We start from the raw sequence: 23078 nt of genomic DNA, 5'->3' as shown, positions 1-23078 counted from the left end.
TTTTTTGAAACAAATAAGTCAATGCATTTCACATTGTCAGATGTTGGATTAATTTGCACTCATTGCACCATGAGTACAGTGAATATCTAAATGTTCCCAATTCCAATGTTTATGCAAAATTGATAATACAATGATTTCTAACTGTTAATACAAACCAAATCAACATTCTGTTGGGGTCAATACAGGAGAGAGATTTTTATGCTTCTGTATAACATCCTATGCCCTACTTTTAGCACGTATATAAACATCCTTCCTCCTCACCTTCCACTCATTTCAATTCCTTATTCTAATACCCTCATCCTTAAATAGCTCTCTAGCTCTCCTCACAGCCCAGAAAACTTCAGTTTCTGACCCTTGGCTAGCTTTTGGTGTGTTCTTGTCTTTGTCTGATCTCCCACTGAGCCAGAGAATGTATTCATTCTCAGTCAGCCAAAGGACCTCCAACAAACAACATTATGCTCTGTGATAATGGATCTCTCCCCTACAATCTTCAGTCCCACAATTCTACATGCCACCATTCCACAACTTTTCTCCATCAGCACTGGCCACTTCACATTTGATTTCCTTTCTCTTCTTTTCTCAGTCTACTCACATAATTATTGAATCTCTCCACTTACCCCTTTATTTCTGCCCCCTCCATTCTTTCTCTCACCTCACTTCAGCACCTCCATAAGCTTCTGTTTCCACTCAGGCTGAGGCCCACACTGCAACTGATCAGCCTGAACTTCCAGTGCATATGACTAACATTGTGATTTTATAAGGAAAAGGACATTGTCTCCAGAATGCTGCTTAACTTGCACTTCAGATTCCAATCTCCTTTCTCTGCTTTTTCCTGTCCTGATTTCTTCTCAGGGCAAACTGCTAAATGGCCTTACCTCTCTACCCTTCTGGCTGGTTTTTTTCCTTCCACTACTATTCCTCTACTTGATATCACAAATTGACATGTGTGTCTGATCCATCCTCTGATCTCTGTATTTCTACTTATTCTATTTCATTTTCTGACCTTGCTCATTCCTTCTTCTTGTTCTACTATTTCATCTTCACAGGCAGTTTCCATTTCCCATTCATCCCCCACCAGACTGATGCAAAAACCCAGTCTCTATTTCTCAATTATTGTTTGAAATAAACCTCTTCCATACTGCTTATCTTGCAAAGAGGTGCTCTCCACAAAACATCCATCATACCAGTAATGCAATTGCATTCAGTTTCACCATCTTAAGATTCCAACACCTACACAAAATCTAAATGAAAGAAACTAAAATGATGTTGAAGTTGTACCTGCCAACTTGACCATTACTGGCCCTTTGCTCTTCTTCCTCATCTGTCTATATTTGCTGTATACTGTCTTATGTGCAAAGTCTAGGCCAATTTTTCTGTTCCGCATTTGTATATAATTTATGCAGCAGTCCTCAGCCAAGATTGGAACTTCTGAGAAGTTGGACAGACGTTGATTGCACTTAGGAAAATACATTATAAGGGAAATGCTGTACAATTAAAGCTACCTAATAGGCTCAGGGAAATCTTGTAGGACAGATACAACTGCTTGAGAACAGTTACTTGAGAGTTACTTTTTTCTCCTACATAAGTATATATGTTGTCATAGGTTTGTGTGTCACAACAGACTGGTGGATGAATCACATAGAAATCGATCCATTCTATAATTATTTAACTTCACAAAAGCATTCTCCTGCTAAGTGATAAATGCTACACCAGGATGAACCAAACATTTTTATGTGAGCATTTAAGATGACTTAACACTTATTTTTGATCCAAACACACATGCATTGCTACATGTCATTTACTTCTACAGCACCTTGTCAATATTTCAGTTTCCTACCAACCACGGTCTTGTCTTCATGCAGTTGAAGCATTCAGTTCCAATTTCTGAGACAGATGATTACTGGCCTTTTGAGACCAGTAATACAAATCTCAGCACTGTTAACTTTCCAAAATGTATCTGTTTTCCTGCTTACAAAGAATGAAGACAAGGAAAATAAGAGCTAAGATACTCCTATTGAGATATTTTTAAAGTAGATTCAACTTTTTAATCCATTTTCCCAATACAGAAGAATTACAGCATTTGGCAAACTAAGCTTATAATTCAAATAAAACCAAACTAAAATACATCAAACATGCTCAGTGAAGTACATGAAATAGGACTGAACTGATTTTGGTCATCTGCCTTTGTAATAATAATGACATATAGAAGGGAACAGATTCTTATCAATCATATGTGGTATTATGCTAAAAGAGAAAAACATAGTGAATATTACAGCTTTTTTAATGCCTGCCAGATATCAGGCCCCTGACGCCACTATCAGATTAATTCAGCGTTCATTTCTCACCCCAAACTAGTATTAGACTCAGGATAAAGATGACTTTGTATTTAAATCATCACTGGGGTAGGTTGGTGGGAACAAAAAAAGTCTCAGTAACATTTTGTAGGAATATGCAGACAGGTGATGTTATCTGCCAGATTAATATTCAGATGAATATTCATCTATCTTGTCAACTGTATGGCACATATTTGGGCTGCTCAGTGTCCTGGTCAACTTCTGCCATGTTTTCAGAGGTTTACAAGAAAGGATGCACTTAGCTGAATTAAAATATAAAAATCACTCCAAAGATTAATTGAGATCAGTGAGTGCTAAGCAGTCTGTCAGTTCTGAAAATCCCTCTGGCCTTCAAACACGAAAATCATCAGACCAGAAGATATACGAGTTCTAGCCATTAAGTTAGAGATACATTTCAATTTTTTTTTCTCCTCAAATGATTAACTTACAATACCACATAATTCCTATTTCCATGTAATTTCCTCTTCCTCTTCTAATCTTCCCTATCTCCATCTTTTAGTGTCACTTTCTACAGGTTTTTTCTCCCATCCCACTGACTAGGCAATCTGCTTTTTCTGCATCCCAAAAGGGAAGGAGATCACAGGGACTTAGCTAACTTACAATACACAGAATGACTTTTGGCAACTCAACAAGTCAACTTCCAAGTGATGAAAAAGCACATAAAAAAAGCACTCAAAGAAGCACAGAGAGATATTTTCAGGTATGAAGAAAATACCTACCATGAGCAGTCCTTGCATAACATAAAGACAAGTCATTATAAAATATCGACTTCATAATAAAATAACTGGGTACACAGGGCAAGAAAGGAAAAGAAAGCAAGCAGGCCATTCTCCTCTCAAGAGAAAGACACAGAACATGGCAGCAGGATTAGGCAGGACTGCAAATCCATCTGGCAAGGACACAACATGGGGTGAGACAGAATTATACAACTTAAGTATTCACAGATCTTGAAAGGACTTGAGAAGGAAGGCAACTGATCTTCTCCAGGAAAAGCATATACTAAAGGAAGAATCTGGGTTGTGCTTTTATTAAGGCAGGTCTGATTATACATCTTGACCAGCAGAGAGAGCTGCATGAACTGGAAAGTCTGCATCTCAAATAGGGCACTAGTCAACACTGGCTATCTGGAACAGCATTAGGGGAAGCATTTAACTAATAATGTGAGATAAGGATATTAGGTATGCCTATGTGATACACAAACAAATTGACAGACAACAAGAAAACTGAACCCACACAAACATATTCATTCAATTCTCATACACAAATGCTAGGCATTGCTAACTAACATACAAGAAGAATGAAGACAGTTCTATAAAAGTGGAATTCTTGAAATCATTAGCACAGTTTCTAGTAATAAGCGAGCTGTTGACAAAGAAACAGAAGCAGGTGAGGAGAGTGTACCCATTATCACAACTTCAAACAAAACCTTCTGAATACATTTTGGACCAACATGTAATTGATAAAGTCCAAAGGAACCTTACTTTATATTCCCTATCTTTCAAGACGCGTTCCTGATTAACTCTTCTACACACATCCATTCAAACCCCATGAAAAAGCACAGAAACTTTTAAATAAAAAGTAGTATACTTAAACATAAAAATTTTATCACTAAAAGAATTGTTTGTGTTGGCTGTGGATATTCACGATTTCCATCTCATATTACAAAATTATCTAGAACAGCAGCAGCCAAGAGTTGACATTAATCATATACCAACACATTACAAATGGCAGCAAGACTCATACTAGCCTGCTTTTTCTCCCAGTTTAAAGGGTTTAATAATGCTACACATTTATTTTGAGATACCTACTGTATAAACATGTCACAGAAATAAAAATCCAGTGAATCAAGTGCATTTACTTGCAAATTTGCATGCAAGACAGCTACATTTTGAGTTGAACAGGCAACTCAACTAATTTTGAATGCCTACAAAAACACACCCCTATTTCATCATCACCAAAACTTAAGATTACTTTAATTATCTAATGATTAATAAATCTAGTTATAAATTTACTTTTTTAAAGTCTCAAATATGAAGGTTAATGCAGCCTAACTTCTCCTTGGAGGACACTGATTTCACACTGGCTTAAAGCTGTGAAAATGTGGAATGCCTAAGTCCCACTCTGACTCTCACTATTTCTACTCGCTCCCTTATGTCAGCACTTGCAGTTGTACTGTGACAATATTCAGTAAATCAATTTCAGTTAGGACCATTTTACAGAGTTCAGCAGGATCAGTTCTCTGCATTCTTTCACTCCACAGACACAGGATTGCTATCAACGGTGCAGAGAAATCTATGGGAACATGCCTTAGTCCCGTAGTCCAACACTGACATGGAACTGTATCCTCAATGAATGCACCACTGAAAAAAAATAATTCAAAGTTCTCTAAATCTACAGGACAACCAGCAGAGTTAAGAAAGCGAGTTTATGGCTGGAAACTTATACTGTCTTAGAAAGAGACTTAAGGAAAATCTGAAAAGATTTCATACAGGAAAGAGGCCATGAACATACTTTTTTCACATTAAGACACTTTTTTAAAAAATAAATCTACTGGTTCAGCAGGCTTTTGCAAGGATTTCAACTTAGTATCTCATTGCATTTCACTTCAAGAAACAAGCGAAAAAGATACTTTAGAGAGGCTGTCACGCATATTATAGTCCCAAAGTAATTATCAACAGGGAATCAAAACCAAGCAGGGTTGTTTACCCTGAAGTTATAATTATTCATACAAAGGTGCAATTCAAGTAAACATTTTCTTTGGTGGGAGACAATACACTGTTTTCATATAGCAACAAAACCAAGTCACAACTATTATGCATGAAAGTGACAAAAGCTGATATAAATTATAATTAATAATAAATCATAGACTAATATAGTTGGAAGGGACCTATGGTGATCATTTGGTCCAACACCCCTGTTCAAAGCAGAGTTAAAATATGCCAGGCTCAAAGCCCAAAGTTTTTACCGTCTTCAAAGATACTTCACAACCACTCTGAACAGCTTGTTCCAGTGTTTGACCATCCTCCTGCTAAAAAAATTTTCCTTAATACCTAACAAAAATATCCCATGTTTTCACTTACGTCTGTTGTCTCTCATCTAAACACTATGTACCTTCAAAAACAAGTCCAGCTCCATATTCTTTACAGCCTCCCATCAGGTAGCTGAAGACAACAAACCAATGTCTCCTCAGACTTCTCCAAATGGAAACACACAGTTCTCTCAGCCCCTCATACAACATGTACTCCACCCCTACCCATCTGTGGTGGTCTTTCACTGGATTCATTCCTGCATGCCACCGGTGATCTAGTATTAAGAAGCTCTGAACTAGAATAGCACAATCCAACAAAATGACTGCCCTTTCAAACATAACATTAATTCAAAAGAAATGTATTTTAATAATACAGATGCAAAGTTAGATACCCAAGAAAAATGCAGGGTACACCTAGAAAACAAATGAGTATGCCCTGAGAAGTAGCAGTTAATAATAACTGATGGCAGATTGAGAATGAATTCAATACAAATTTTCAATATAATTCAGCAGTAAATATATTTTATAAGCACCACCCATATGTATGGATCAGATTATCTCTTCTTTATACATACACATGTGTAGCATTATGGATATTCAATTTTACTTACAAACTTTCTACATAAAAACATATACATAAAAATCAATGGATTTAGTCAGCAAGGATTGAGACAACTTTACCTTTACATACCACCCAGCTGAAATCCAAACCAGAAATATAGTTCTACAGTCCCTGCAAGAGTGACATTTAAGATTTTTCTAGTCTGAAGACTATCTAGAAAATAAATTACAAATATTGGTTTTTTGCAATTGTTAAGCATTTTAAGGCTAAATGAAAGCATAAAACTGTCATTTATAAACATTTGTCAGCATTGAAATTGTACATATTTGACAATCACTGAACTTGCTGGAGAAGCTTATGACTCACAAAAATGTCTGTGAAGGAAATGCAAATCTGCATAAGGAAGAAGGAACAGTAACCCAAAATTCTACTCTTATGTAGGAACTTTGCTACGCAACAAAAGCAAACAAAGCGGCTAGTCCAGTTTTAAACTTTCTTTGGACTAATGAGATTTCTTTTTTTTTTTCTTTTCGAACAATGCAGATCAAACTTTACAATGAGACAGTCCCTCTCCTCAAACTTGGAGGATGTTTCATAGTACTCTACAATACACTTTGCTAGACTACATGAGAGAAACTTGTATTTTACTCCACGTAACAGAAAATTCAATCTGTAGATGGAAAAAGAAATAAAGTCAGAGACACAGACTCATTCCTGAAAATGTACTCTACCCTTCTGGATTCTACATAAAGGTAGAAGAGGATTCAAAACCACTCTTTTTGCCAGTATAGGTCATGGGATGGTTATATCAGCCAGCAAGTATTACTCTCAATTTGACAATAAAATGAAATGAGAAGAACCATTTTAGTGAAGAAGAGAGGTGCTTAATTGTAAAATGTTTGGAGATTAAAAGGATTTTATTCCCTTTGCAACTACAATGAAGTATTTGTCTCTGCAATCTGGTCTGTCAATAAACACAAGCAAGGACTATAACCTGCTTCATGCTGTCCACTCTCTGCCCTCATGCTCCTAGCCCTCTGTTACCTTTAGAAGGTTCAAGTGAAGTGGAAACTGGTATGGAAGTTCTCCCATACATCCTCTCAACACTTAACTTACATTGCAAGAAAGATCTGGGACATGGAAGCTTGTTAAACTTTTACCAAGAACTTCAAAGCTTTAATAATAAACAACAGGACCCACTACACAGAAACGTTCTCTAAGTAACAAGTCCAGTAGGTGCTAAAATACTGGTGGTTGCCTCCAAAAGGCTATATTTTATCCTCTATCCAGAAGAGCCTTTTAATTACCTCAGCAATAACTCAGAATCAACCTCAATTAGAAAATAAACTCTTGCTACATAACACCTGCTTAGATTTATTCAGTTACTAGATGAGTCACACTACTCAAATATTTTTATCATGTCCACATAGCTTAAAATGAAAATGAAGAAGCATTCAAATTAATTTTGTTGATTTCATAAGACTTTGACTGAAGGTCCAAGCAGTGAAATAGTATTTGAATCCTGACAGAAAAAAAGAAAATTAGAAATCAAAATAAACAAGCTGCAGCTCAGTCAGGTTAAGGAGTTTAATGTTTGATTGTTGACTTGCTTTTTGCATATTAATCTAATGCATTTTTCAATTTGACCCCCAAACAAGCTGGGTACTTTAAACTAGGCAAGTATCAGAAACCAGGCTCCTAGTGATAATACTGAATTATTTGAACAGAAGTGTTTGGTTATTTTAAAACATACAGGAACAAAAAGATACAATCCAGTTGCAGATCCTCTTTAAAGGCACTTCAAATTTTTCTGCTTCAAGGGCTGTAATCATATATGCATTTATGATTGTTCTTTTGTTCTTAACATTTTATGAACCTTATTTTATACTGAATTAAATCAAATAACAGAATCAGTGCTTTGGTGAAAGCCACCTATATATATCCGAAAAGTATTTCTTTTAATTCCTTCAACTACTATAGCAGTACTGTGTATCTAGGTGCAAGGACTTTGTCAGTTTAATGCACACGCTTTATCACTGCAGCAGCAGTACTAGAAATAAAACAACGACAAATATAAACCTACTAGCCTTCTCCATCTATGTTACTCAATGCCAGTTAATTCAGTTGTCCTTTGACTCAATCAACAAAGGATCCTTGCCTGCTAGGCCCCTGCCATAGAAGACAGTGACAGTACTCAAAAATTTTAACCCTATCTCTTTCCTTACCCCTCTCTCTTCTCAGTGCTTTCCTCTCAAGGACCTCACTCCTCTTATCAGGCATTTTTGTAGGAAGTGTTGGTAACAGTGACACTAAGTTTCCACATACCTTTTCATCCCAGCCTTGACAAACCTCTTTTCCTTAACACCACCTCACCTTATTAGTTATTCTACTCCATAAGTGAACAAAACCAGTAAACACTTGTCCTGGTGTTCTCCTTTACACTCTGCTTTTATGTGTCTGTAACTGACATATTGGATGGGAAACCTCTGTCACATCACTAATACAGGAGATACAGCTCTCCAGTCAAAGGCTTCACATGCCAGTGCCCAGATTCTGGTGAATGCTCATTGAAACAAGTGTATATTCTACTGCAGCCAAACAGCTGAAATGTCGTCATATCTTCCTCCTTTTACAAATCCAAAGCTGTCCCACACATAGCTCAACTGTCTTCCTAGAGCTACAGTTGCTCTCAGATCAGTCCTTTCTGTACTGCTTTTAATCAGTTGCTGAAGAACACCCTTTACTGGCCCTTCATTTCACAACCTTTTCCAAGGTGGTAGCAGGACTCAAGACAAGAGACTAAATATTTTGCCCTTTAACACACAAATGCAAATATAGTGCCTATACTGGGCCTGCAAAGCCCAAAAATACTTCTCAAACTGAACCTCCAGTCCAGCAGTACTGTGATTATGCTGGCAGCTAAATCCCCTTCCACATTTTCCTCTGGTTTTATGATCTTCCCTTCTTTTCTATAGATCATAATCCTCTCTGCACCCTCAAAAAGACAAAAAAAGGAGAAAAAAAAGTGGGGGGAAAAAGAAACCCCACACCCTCACTTGTTTTTTCCACTTCATAGACCTGTTCTATTCTGTATTTTATAAAAGTTCCCCATTTTAAATTTATTTTCCTTTGTTTATTTTGGGCATTTTGTATTTCCCATTTTCTCCTTCCTTTCCTAGCAGCAGGACTCAAAGAACTTATTCTGCCCCTTTGAGACATTTGGGTGGTTTTTTTTCCTTTCCGTAGAAGAAAAAAAGCCAGCTCTCCCTAGTATTTAATTTCCTTATCACTCAAGAACATACAAGTTGCTTTTGGAGTTGATAATCTGCAATGTATTCTTGTATAACAGCTGTCAAGTCAGTAATTAGAAACAAACCATTAGAAGTATAAATTACTGATCAGGCCATTTACACAACCACTGAACTATACAAAACAGTCTCTAAGTGCAGCCTGTTTGCAGATAATCCTGACTTCAAACAGAGAAACAAGTTAACTCAGAAATTTATATAAATCCTAGAAATATATATCTAGAGAGAAAATATATCTAGAAGGTGGTTCTGGAAAACTCATTTTTATGCTACCATTAAGGGTAGCGTTGCCAAATTTTTCTTGTTTCTGTGCTGTAAATTACTTCATTTCTTGCTGAACCATGATCAAGTTTTGATTAGTGTTACTTCCATTAGTTCCAGCAATATTAGTGAGCTAAAAATCATGTAAGTTTTTTTCATCTATTTTTTGCGTGAAAAACACAATTGCAATGTCAACAGATGTGTTACTGTTATTGAGTCTAGATATCATGCATTTGTTCCAAATAGCCTAATCACCATAGTACTCTTGACAGTAAACATGATGTTCTTTACTCAAGGATTTCCAGGTTACAAGGGCAAAAATGAAAAGATAAATTAACAAACTGACTCTCCCACATACAGTCTGTGTAATCCACTGCTGACCTGCCATTTCTTTCATTACTTGTACAAACGATTTAACACTTTAAGTATGGTTGTAATCATATAATGAGATTTGCTAAAGCCAGACTTCGTGTGAACTAGTTCAACAGTAGCATTCTGATGATCTACTTGCTAAACACCAAGAATACTTTTCAAATGCTTTGAAACTAGCAGAAACAATAGCATTAGTAATAACATATTTGCAACGCTCTAATTACATTTTGAAAGCATGTGAAATTTTCTAGTCATCACCTAGATTAATGTTCCATTAAACAGTCATAATTTTAAATAGTGATAATTGTGTATTTATGCATGCAATGATACCTACTAAGAAACCCTCTCAAAGAAACATCAGAATTGTATAGCATTTTACCGTAAACACTGCATGTACAATTACACATTTATGAGTATAAAATTGTTTCAGTAACTTAAAACAGTTATAGCCTTATGTAGCAATTCACTACCCATCATTAGTACTGCAATCTGGTATTTCAATTATGCCTTCAAAAGGACCTCACCCATTACACAGATGAAAGGAAATAAAAGTATGTAGGAACAAAGAGGAAAGGAGAGATCACAAACTATGACTGCAAAACTAATCCTGTATACTATCTGTGACAGTAAAACAGAGATGCGATAAAACAAATAGGTTTCTTAAACTACTACTTTATTCTACCACACATCTAAATAAGGACAGAACCACAATGTGAAATACATATTCTGCTCATTCCACTGTTAAGAAATTAAAGAGCTATTGGTGAAGAATAAGTACAGAATGTGTGAACGCACATGTGTTAGATACAATAAATTCTAGTTTATTTTAGAGACAATTTTAGTTCAAATCATGAATTCTTTAATGTTCACTTACAGCCCTCAACCATGGTGAATCAAAATGAGCAAGAAACTCCAACACAGCATGAACAGCAGCCCTAAAAGCCTACCAGTATCAATCTTCTCTTGATCAACTGTCTATATGGATGTTACAAAAAGAGAATTTCCAAAGTCTTATCAAAAGAAAGGACTTCCCCATTTTCAAAACACCAGCCTCACTGAAATTTCCAACAGCTATAACTGTTGGAATAATTAAACATGTACATTAACAGCTGAGGTTAGAAGGACACATACAAGGACTTGCACTGTCGGTATTTCCAGTATGGAACCACTCAATTACCCACACTTTCTTGCACTGTTTTACTCATCTGTCATCTGGGTTTTCTTCCACCATTCATAATACATTTTAACTTCCTCCCATTATCCCTGTATGTCAGACTAAACATCAGTTTTCATCCAGTCCACTGCCAAGTTACCTGACAGTCTCTTTTCCTTCCAGATAAACACAGCTTCTTCTCATTCCCCACAGTTCAAAATAAATTCTAATCACAACACCACACCCTTGCCCACTGAGGCTAACAGAACTGAGTCTTCTCACAATCTGTTTTTCACAAGCAATTTGTTTCTTCCACTAACAAATCAAACCTAATTTTCTCTTCAAAACAAGCAACAGTTCTCCTCCAATTGAAAAATCAATTTTCCAGCCTCCCAGACAATTTTAATATAGTTTAGCCCAGCTTGCAAATATAACTATATTTGGTGTATAGTTTGTGATCTTAATAATGCTTTTATGTAATGTGCTTTTTGGCTATTTTATCTTCTTCCCATTTTCCCATCCAGAGGTGATCAAAACTTTACTGGGGAGTAAATCTGGGGATAACAACAGATCCAGAAAGACAAAAGGTTGTTTCATCAATGTTACCTGAAAGGCAAAATACTTGGCTGGATCTGGGCCCTGTAGTTTGCTTCCAAGTAGGTCTGACCTTGACTATTGTCAAGATCAGAAAGCGATCTTTAAACCTACTTAACCTGAGAACAACAGCACAGCCAATGGCTCTTTTATTAATGGGACTGAAGAAAGGTATGTAAGAAAGAAACAAAGCCACAACAGGAGAGATGTGAATATAACAGAAAAGTTCTGAAGACTAAAGAAAGAGATGGTAAGAAGGTAAAGAACAGAGATGCATCTGGAAGTATGAAGAGACAAAGCTGTTTATATACTTGCCCCGTCCTTACTTGAAGTCATTTTATTTCCAGAAGCCTACTGAGTTCCTCTTCCTGCCTGTAAACTCATCTCCTGCTTCACTACTGTGATGAAGGAAAGCAACAATTTTTTTACTGTTGTGCAAGAAGAAAATTCTTTTTCTTACAGCACAAGAAACATAACTATTCAGAAGCAGTAAGGATATATTATGCTCTCCCCTCAGTGTCTTTGAGATACTCATTTGTAGGTTCTAAATAGTTTGTAGTGCAATATAATTCAGATTATAAAGTCCACTTCTACAATTTTAAAAAACTTTATTTTTTCTGGCATCTGATGTATAACCTTACCAAATGACTCTACAAGTCCATTTAACTCTGTTGCTGCATCTTGTATGTTTTTGCCAGGGAGGCTTTTATATTGCTCTTATTCCCTTAGTCTCTCTTTTTTTTCCTTAATGTATTACCAAGGAGGATGATTTCCTTGACAGCAAAAGGATATCTATCAGTTTTGTTTGCTTTGTTTCCTTCTCTAAAGGCTCAGTGAGTAACTGGAAATTATGTCAAGATGAGAACGATACTGCACCAAACAACAGGTAAGTGTTCTAAATTTGTTGTACTGGATTATAACAAATTAACTCTTAGATGAGAGTTTATATTTGCTTTTGAACCAGAAATAAGCAAAGATAGTTTCAATTAATACCACCACAGAGGTAATACATGCATTCTTACTGTTTCCAAACAAATATATTTCTCAAATAGAGGAAAACAAGATATTTTGCTTAATAATTTACGATTTCTCAAAATCTCTTCTTTCCCATTTTGAACTAATCTTAAATAATCAAGAAAACAGCCTAATATTTTAGCTCATCTTAATTTGGTAATAGATGCAGCAACATGAAATGTAAAAAGCAATATAAAACAAAAAGAAATGGAAATAGAAGGCAAGTGTTCTAACATTACATATATAATTAGCTTCTCAAGTACAAGACTGATTCTCAGTCAGAAATAAAAGAATTTCAGGAATAAATTATATCAATAATAAAAGCTCTTATGAAACAAATTTAGGTACCATTAAATGATGCCAAAAAATAGCATACTGATTCATCATACATTTATGTTCCTCAAGGGAAGAAATTTACATTCCACAATTAACTTTATTAGTAAGGAAAGAGGCTACAGAACAACTGTTACAAAAGGCAAATACTAAAACTAACTTGATTTGTGAACTCACTCAAGAATTCAGGTTGCTAAGAGAACCATATCCCACCAGCATACCCTTGTAACTGTCTCTAGAAGAGATTCCAGCAAAACAGAATGCATTGGTCTCAACTGATTGAAGTTTAATGACGTGACAAAAACAAAAGGCTGTAATACTCCAAGAGTTCCAGTTGGTTTAGCAGTCCATGAATCTTACAGAACCAAAGGGAATTAAAAAAACCCACAACTAAAATGTATCACATGCATGTAAACTGTGTGTAATTAAGTACTCAGCAATCTGAGGGCAAGACATTGATTTATTCAAATTAATTTAGAATAGTTTAAGTTATGATTGAAGTTGAAGAGAGCATTTAATCTAAATCATGTTTTGCACATTTTTAAGCTGTCATTCTGCACATTTAATCACTGAAGCAGTCAAATAGTTTTGTACCATTTTTTTTAAATGAAACAAGACGCATTATGTTGCATTTTTATGTAAGCCATGATAAAACTTAATGGGTTCTATCTCGACTTTGAGTTTTAATTTAATTACATTATGCTAACAAGCACATTGGCTATGGTTTAAGACAGTAATTTTTAACTTATTTCTGGCATGCTACAGTTAGAAATTTTAAACGTAACAAATCCAAAGAAAAAATCTACAGCTGAGATTATTAAATACAACCCTTCTAAAGAAATGCTACATAACCAAATAAATTTATCGAAACACGTTTTACTCTTCAAACTGAGCAGTTCATTAAAGAAGAGAAGTGCTATAATTATATGAACTGAACAGATTGTTTCTGGTCACAACGTCCTTCAAGGGTTTAAAACTAATGCATCACATATTCTTATGACTATTTTTATACATAAACTGGGAGAGGAAAATATTCCCAGTTTGGTTGTTGAAAAGTCTCTGACTGCCTACTCTCCTGGCATTTCTTTAGGATTTTGACAAGTTTCAGATCTTACTTGAATTAAAATTCTGTGTCTGGGACCTATCCCATCCCCAGAAGAAACACTGACAAACAGGAACAAGTTCACAGCAGAGGTCACCAACATAGTCGGGGACTGTAGCAGACCCTGTGCAAATAGACTGGGAAGTGAGGCCTGTTCCACCTGCAGAAGAGAGGACTGGGGGAAAGAATTCCCTTTCATCTATATTAACCGTCCGTCCACCCAGGATCAGGGATTATATAGTCTTGTTCTCCTTCTACATGTCCCCTTAGCGTGAAAAAAGACCACCACTTTTCCTGGCTCCAACACATAGTTAACCTAGTGTTTTAACAGTATGATAAAGGGCATTTGAGGTCACTTCCTCTTAGGCATTCTCAGTCAGAAATACTTCAGCAACATTGTGGCAAGTCAAAACAATACTGGGTTTCTTAGCCAAGATAGTCTTTAGATGTGGAAGAAGGAGAAAAGTAGTTTGACACATTAACACAAAGCACCAAATGCCCTACACAATGTTTAAAACTAAAGCTTTTCCATATTTCCACAAATGGCTTCAAGTAATCTAAATATAAAGCTGCTCAGAGATACTTCACAGAACTTGGTAGAGCAGTCAAGGCTACTGCAGGAATAAAACTGGGCAGACAATGTCTTCTAGCTTATTATGTGGTTAATTTGCTGTAATAGCAGGTAATGACAAACTTCAGATTTCCTTCCAAAAAATCTGAGTATAAGAAATGCTATTTCACCACCTTGCAGAATCTTCTAATTACAGCATATTACCTTAAATGGTAAAAGAATACACCATGTATTATCAATTTACCCAAAAATTTTTACCTTAGGTTCACGAGTTCTAAGAAATTATGTATCGAAACTCACAGAACCACGATAAATTGACAAATATTGCAATCTTTTTTACAAAACAAAGTAAAAACATTCTAACATTCTAAAGTTAGTTTGAAACTCAGTTTTGTGAGTCCATGGGCAAAAATACTGATAAACTATCAGGCTAACCAAGTGGCAGAGCTCTTAGAAAACAAACTTGGAAAAGCATCAAAGCCCAAGAAAATTATGGTATGGCTTAAGTCTGCTGCAGCCTAAAGACATCCTTCTAAACATTGTTAATATATCTGAGCCAGCTTGGGTAGAAAAAGCAACATGAAATTTCCAAGTGTCCTTTGCAATTTATACTGCTGTGGCTTCCAGCTGCTGGAATATGAGCTACTTCAGGTACATCAGTGTGTGTTATAATCACACATGTAACTAACTATATTGAAGACATAGCTTCCAATTGATTTGGTTCTGATTTATACTGCTGTAATCTCATTAACATCAACCAAAGAAACCTCCTGGTTTATTTATTTTCCACTTTGACCTCAGTCTATATCATCACACTGCTTTCGGATCTGCCAATGAATAACAAAGAAAAATGAAGATGCCAGCTCATTTTTTGCACCTGCTTTGCACAGATCCCCTAAGTCCTACTAACAGTTTTGCGTTTTCATGCTTAAATCTAACATGCTTCTCACCAACTTCTGCAAGCATGCTTCCAAAAAAATCACTGGAATTCAGTACAACTCCATTATGCTTTCAATGCCCAAAACACTGTTTTAGTGTGCTAGGCTCCCCTTTTAGGGATTGAGAGACTCATAGGAACAGAATGTGCTAATGTTAGCCAGCTACCTTAAAATCACCTTTAACTGAAGCCAGGTTAAGATAAAAGCAGCCAGAAGTATTTATTCAGAAAACCCCTGATACAGACAGTACAGTTACAAAGGTTTATGAAGACCCAGGTACAGAGCAATTAAGAGAAAACCATGCACCTATTTACACAGTTGTTAAAATAGTTCCAAAGTCTCAACCTTTTGGGAGCCAGCTGTTGGACTGACACATGCTTTATTGCCCACAGCTGAGGATATGGGTCTTGTGCAATCCCATGTCATCAGATTCCACTGGGAACTCAACATTTCTTTTGTAGCTTAGTCCATCCTTGGGGTTATCCAGGATGTGGTTACACAACATTTTCTCTGGCACTGCAAGCCATCTTAAGAAGTTATCCTGTTCGTTCCCCTTTCTTCATGCCACTTGTTCCAAAAGACAAAACCAATAATTTTATTTTAACTTAGGGTCACAATTGTTACACAGTTTACAGCACAGACCTATAAAGAGTGGTTGTGTTTACAAAGTCGAGGGAGCAGCAAATTGCAGTGTTTGTGAGAGGCTGAGGAAAGAAACACCTTATGCACTAGAGGCAGTTTAAGAGGACACAACACACATCATGGAACTACCACCTCTACCTTACTCAGATCTCTGGACTTCATGGTTTGTAAGTCCTGAGGAAAAGGTCAAAACCCTTTCTCTGTCTGGATTCCCACTCATTCTCCCCAGCATTAGGAATTCCCCTATTCTTTGACCATCAGTTGCCAAGTAGGAAGAGTCTGCTTTCTACTGCTCCAAAGAGCAAAACCTCATGGTATCAAAACACAAAACACCCAGAAGTGTCACTGTTTTTTCACTCAGTGCAGAAATCTGAAAACTAGGCATAGCAGACAATTTGTCCACATAATGAAAATAAATCTGTTGCTTAAAAACTGCATATTAACACTGATCTTAATACACAAAAGTGGGCATTCAAATCTCACACAACTAATCTGAGACTCAGAGTACAATCTTGTAGAACTGGCTTAAATCTGATTTTGCAAAACAATAAAAACTGAAGACATTTCTATGCACAATTATATGACTGTAATATATTTCATACTAAAATAAAACTTCCTAGTGGTTCAAAAAAGAACCCAAAGAGAGAACCTGTAGTGCCAGCTGCAAGTATGGCAAAAATAATGTCAGGAATAAGATCAGAAATGCCCAGTTATAATTTCCAAAATCAGTTTGTACAAGAAGCAGTTCTCTCCATGTGAGGTACATTTCATAGTGAGAGGAAATGTCTTCAGAAGTTTGATAAATCTGAAAAACATGCATGCTTTCAGGGTCACTAATTCTCTTGGCAGTCCTCACATCACCTATAAAATGGAAATGATTTGGCTTTGTGTCCAATTTTGATTCCTTCAACTAGAAGGAAAGGGCTTTAAAGGTTTCACTTAACTCTTTTTTTTTTACTCCCTCCATTTTCTGAGGATAACAATTTGCCTTCTTTACCTTTGCAGACCACAGGACTAGAATAAGAATGGTTTTGGTTCCGCTTGTTCCAGAGGGGATGTGCCTTCATACAGACCACTTGCTATTTGGTCCCAGCTCCTGATTTCTGAATACACAGGAGTACTCCTTCATATAAAGGAGGATGCGACTAACACATAGATGGCTTTTTTTCACCTCTGCATGCCGGCAACCTGTTGCTCCTTTGCTTCAGAGAGAAGTATGGAGAGAGCTGGGGATTGCTGTCCCTTGCAACTGTACTAGAGTTACTTATGAACAAACATAGTACAGTATTGTTACATTCTGCAGAACCAGCACCAAACATTAAAGAATGTCAGAATTCCCCACAACTGGGAAATGCTGCAAAAGAGAAGATGCTTGCTGGCTTATGCTGTCTACCATAGTATGCACTACACCAACTACACCACACATAACAGACTGTATTTTTATGTGAACATCATTCTCCAACATGAATCCTCACCTGAAAACTATTTTTACAAGGCTTTTGTCCTCAGAGTCTCCTATGTTATCTGACTATCTTAATAGGTTTCCAAAGCACCTTTTTAACTCACAAAACCTGCTCTTTTATTAGGAATTAATGGTTGTTTTCCAGTAGTCTTTGTCCTCAAATGCTCTCGCATTAGTCTCCTAGTCTTTTACCTAACATATTCAGTAAAACTCAAGCACCACCTGTGGCCCTATAGCTCAATCCATGCAAACAATCCCATAATTTCATGAAGTTAACAGGGGTCCCAAACTAAATGCACTTATTTTTTGCCAATTATCAGGCCTAGCATAAAGGACACAGCCAGCATAAAGATGAACCAATAACCAAATTGTATTTGATACAAAAGGGTCAGTACATGGGTGAGCGCTGGGAGTACAAACAGGTCAGATTATACATAATTGACGTCAATCCCACTGACCCCAACACCACCACCACATGACCAAAAATGGGTGGAATAAATGGTGAAATGCAGTCTCCCATAGAAGGGATGGGAGACAACCGAGTCAACAAGCCAAACACATAAGACCAAGGAAGCCACACACTGAATCTCTACACAGCCCACGTTTACAAAGCCAGACCTGACTGGAGCCCAGTTCCAGGGAGGCAGGAGGTCCTTCCCCAACAGGGAACTCTGCACAGGGCATCCACCTCACAGACAGACACTGCCCCTGCCTGCAAGTGGTCCCAGCTTTTATCCCCAAGTGGGACACCTGACCTTTGCTCACTTAATGTGGGACACGTGGGGCTCATTTACCCAATGGCTCTCCCTGCAAGGCCGGCCACACCCTGGAGGGAAGCCTAAAGGCAAACTCACCCCCCCTTTGTGAAGGGCTGTGGGAATCGCCCCTATGTCAACCTTAATTTGGGGCTTGGGGTTGAAACCCCAGCATTTCAACTTAACAACTGAAACATCTAAAAATTGAGAAATACAGGTACCAAATTTACTGTACATTTGTATGTATCAATATTAGACATTTAAATGTTTTTCTTGCTTCAAAAATATCCCATAGTGCTGGAAACCCAGGCTGTAGCACAACAGATGGAATAATGATGAACATTTTGCTCATCATTCATTTGCTCATAGAAAATCCTAGTAGTCAACCAAGACCAATGGAGAACAAAGTATTAATTTAAAGCATACTGGACATGTTCTTAAAGATCTATTTTATATGTGCAGTGTCAATGCTACACTAAGAAATGTTAACACTACTATAAGTATTAAACAACAAAAAAAAATCTCAAAGTTCTTGTCCCCACACTGTGTTTTTGGAAAACAGGATGGCTTCGTTTGTGTAAAACAAGGTCTCACAAACTGTTTTCAACTGATTTTATAATTATTATTAAAAGCTACAAAAAATAAATTATTAAGACCAATAAATTCACATAAAGAAATATTTTTATTTCTTAATTACACATGCTTTAGTCACATCACACTGAACATATACAATATTTTCATTTATTTAAAACACTTGCAAAATACTCTTTTAAACCCTGAAATCCACTGCAACTGCTTGAGCAGATAAGCAAAATGATAAAGGGAGTATCAGCTAAGATAGCTCCACTAGACTGTCAGTATAAAAATTCACATCATGAACAACACATAGCTCAAGAACTGAGGTAAACAGCAGAAAAGTTTCTACTTGGGGATGCACACAGAGCAAGAAACACCACACTGTACATATTTATGCAAGCATAAGTGTGTTCAAAGTCCCAGCTAGAGTAATCAATCTTGAGTTTAGTAAGCTCATAAAATGTTCCAGCTCTATTTCCTAGGCCTGGCATTGAATATATTTTTTAGCTTTCTAGTGAGTATTGAATGGCAACCTCAAAACAAATTTGGTGATAACTGTTTAACATAACACTTGAGCAAGATGAAAATCAAGAGCTAACAAAGCAAAAAACAGAAGACATAAGACTTGATGTTAACAAATAGAAAATAATAAAGTCCTCAATAATAATTTGCAGGTATTCCTACACAGCATTGAATTTTAAGCCAAATGTAAGCAGATAAACAAAATAACTGTGCACAGGATGTGCAGCTCAACAAAATCTCTGCTTAATACAGGCACATGCAAGACAAGAAAGAGTGTTCCAATGAACAAAGAATGGAATCGAAAACATTCTCATTCACCTGAAATACTGTGTATTGTGACATCACAGAAACCCAGAATCAATTCATAGATTTATCTCAGCTATGGACAAATACTAACAATACTAGGGGGAAAAAAAAAAGCTCAGAAGAAGGGACAGAGGTAGAGAAAATCAAAACATCAAGAGCTAATGCCTCTCTTCCCAATACAAGGAAATGTTTGACCATGATTAAAAAGCAATCCACTAACAACAAATGAACACTGTAATACTACTGTGGAAGTCAGTGTCAGAGACACAGATGCAGAGACAACTCACATCATAAAAGGACAATGCTTATATTGATTTTAAATCAATAGCTGGCTGCACCACATTGGATTTTTTTTTTCATAAGTCAGATTCAAATATTCATGTTTGGCTGTATGATATACAGTGACTGCATAGCTAATCAGATAGACAATTCTCTTCCAGGCAAAGAAGTACTAAAGAAGTACTTAAAATTTCCTTCACATAAAACATGCTTTCTAGTACAGGTCAACATGACAGAAAGCAAGGTAGAAGTTACTTTAGTAGACCAAATCAGCTGTACTTCAATACCCATGATAACACAAGGGGATTATATCTGTCTGCATTCAGTGCTGCATAACCCAGAGAGTTTAACATTGGGGTGAGGCATCACTTTGTTTCTTCCAGCATCTCACAGGCTGCAGCTGACAGCAACAAGGTACCTTACACTTGTATCATGTAGCTCTCGCTGTACCACAAGGTGTGTTACTCATTTAAGTAAGAGATATAATGTACTCTCTAGATCACCACAGCATGCAGCAAAGAGCACCTACTTGTATGTGGCAAATAAGACTGATTATAGTTCTTCCAGCAGAACTACTATAAAGAAGCTTCCCTGTATATACACATTTTTGTTGTTTTTTATGTCTCCATAAAGATAGATCAACCTTATGGAATAATCTGCAAAACCTCACATCCAGAAATTCAAGAAAGCTTCTCATTTACCTTCTGACACAGAAATCACATCTGAAACAAGTTAGATATAAACGCAAGCGTGAGCTCTAATGTTGACTCAGATCTTGCTAGTCTTACTTGTATTAGTCATCTTACGGGGCTCATGCTGAGAACCCTGTGGGTGGACATATGAATTCATATGGAACCCACTGAAATCAGTGCACAGACAGGGTCAGAGGCTTTGAAACAGCAGCTCTACTGAGTTAAATGGAAAAAATGTAGCTATGTATTGCAGTGTTAATATTTGCATACAAGCCTTGGTAAAAAGAAGCAGGGGGTTGTTACAACATAAATGCTAGCCTATAACAACACAGCAGCACTAGGACAGGATAGGGCTGAATGCACCTCAGGAGGTCATCTAGTTCAGCCTCCTACTCAAACCTCCAGTTGCTTTTACAAAAAAGTCACGAAGTTTTGGTTGCTTTCTTCCACATCTGTTGTTTTTTCAAACCACCATTAAAACAAATATTTTTTTAAATTATTGCATGTTTAATTACGTTAATCTCCTTTTTAATGAAAGTTATGTAACTATTTATAGCTGTTCCCTTTTATCCATAACTAACACCATTAATTCATGTATCTGTTTAACATTACTGTATCTGAATCTTGTTTATTTCCCTCTTAAGGTTCTTTCAGCTGAGATCCTAATTATTTCCTGTAACTGCAAACATCATCACTTAGCTTTTTATTTACATGAGGTCATACTGCAAAAATGCCCAGAGCTGAGATAAAGAGACCCATGGCAAAAACGTTCAGTAACTGCTTTTCTTACAACTTCAGCAAGATGCTATTGCTAGTACAAGACAGTAGAGACATTCACTTTAATATTCTGTGGTCATGCATAACATTAACTCCACACAGTTTGGAAACAGTTACTCTACAGAGATTTCATCTTTGGTTTTTATTAGCCCAATCACCGCTCTTAACAGCTACACGTGAGAAGCAGCAGCAGTCTCTTTTCATTTTCCATTCTGCAGTTCCAGTCAATCTGATTTCATCAACAAGAATGTCAAACCATTTTCTGCATTCTGTAAGCTTCATGCTCCTTAAAACTTCCCCTATCCCAGCAGCAAGTACTGCTTCCCTATGTTGCTGTCGTTGGCACTTAAAAAAATTAAAAACTCTGTAAACAGCTCAGATTTAAGGCTTCTCTGGAAAGCACACCACTGCTTAAAAGCCCTATCATTTCACACCATAATCCTGAAATTTTTTACCACAAAATTATCCACTTAGACCACTGAAGTCACTTGGGACTCATTCTCATCAAGCAGAAGACAGTGGTAGCTACTGTGTTCCTACTGAATCCTCAAATTACTGTCACCGACGCTAAGAAGGGACAATAAACGGATATGCCCAAGGAACATCACTACAATACAACTCCCATATCAATTACTAGGAATACTGGGCAGGGTGGGGAGAAAAAGTTAACCTTATAACTGATCCAAACTACCCTTTTTAAGAGTGCATATGTTCTCTTTATGATCTCCTGTCAATATTGATTTTCCATAAAATACAAAGTTTAGAAATAGTTCTTTCTCATCTAAACTACATACATATTAAATATGACTAACAACGGAACCAGTGGAGAAGTAGATGATAAACTGGAAAGGTGTACAGGGCTAAAATATCAGAAACACTGACCGTTAAATAACTAATCTCAGGTGCAAAATCACATTTGAAAACTTTAAGTAGGCATCCCAACTTTCCCAATTACGTTTTCCTCTGCCCAACAACCAAAGAGAATATAGTCTCTGTCAATAATTTAGAAATAACCAAAGCAAGGTGTTACCTTCTCATCTGTCAGACTGAAGAGGTGAGAGGGGATATTTGAAGACAGAGCCAACGGGGTTCTAATTAGACTTCAGCTGCACAAAAAAAGGAAAAATCTGAAGTTTTATCCGCAGTTCTTTTCTTAAAAAATATATATATACATATATATAAAAAAAATTACCTCGTGAAAATAAATAAATTTCATTAGTTCATAACCCACATCTAAAGGAACACTTCCCCACCCTGGAGCAAATTCAGTACAGACACATAGCGAAAAACTACAGATGCTTCTGTGACTGACTGCCCTCCTTCTGCGGTGAGATGAAGTTGTCATTTTGCTTCCCTTTAGCTTAACGGCGCAAGTAAGAATTCTCGAGGAAGTTCTCCTGCCAAACACACCACCGTCGCGGAGGTGCGGCAGCCGGGGGAGGGACGGACGGCGGGACTTCCAGGTCCTGCACCGGCC

The 23078-nt window shown here is 36.8% G+C and overlaps 1 protein-coding gene across 2 annotated transcripts in view; it reads right to left on the bottom strand.

Annotated features, from left to right (window-relative positions):
- JAK2 (Janus kinase 2) overlaps positions 1 to 22748 on the bottom strand; it is a 92287-nt gene extending 69539 nt beyond the window's left edge. The window contains exon 1 of one of the 2 annotated variants that reach the window (XM_026866792.1): positions 22632 to 22748. The gene's annotated coding sequence lies outside the window, so the exon portion shown is untranslated. Of the gene's footprint in view, positions 1 to 11943; positions 11966 to 22631 lie in introns of those variants that run through there. The other variant, XM_026866793.1, reaches the window with a different exon arrangement.
- Positions 22749 to 23078: the final 330 nt, after the last annotated feature.

This window comes from Athene cunicularia, assembly GCF_003259725.1.
Source record: "Athene cunicularia isolate RWA chromosome Z unlocalized genomic scaffold, athCun1 chrZ_part4, whole genome shotgun sequence".
In the NCBI taxonomy this organism is placed as follows: Eukaryota; Metazoa; Chordata; class Aves; order Strigiformes; family Strigidae; genus Athene; species Athene cunicularia.
This window is presented reverse-complemented; position numbering and strand designations above follow the sequence as displayed.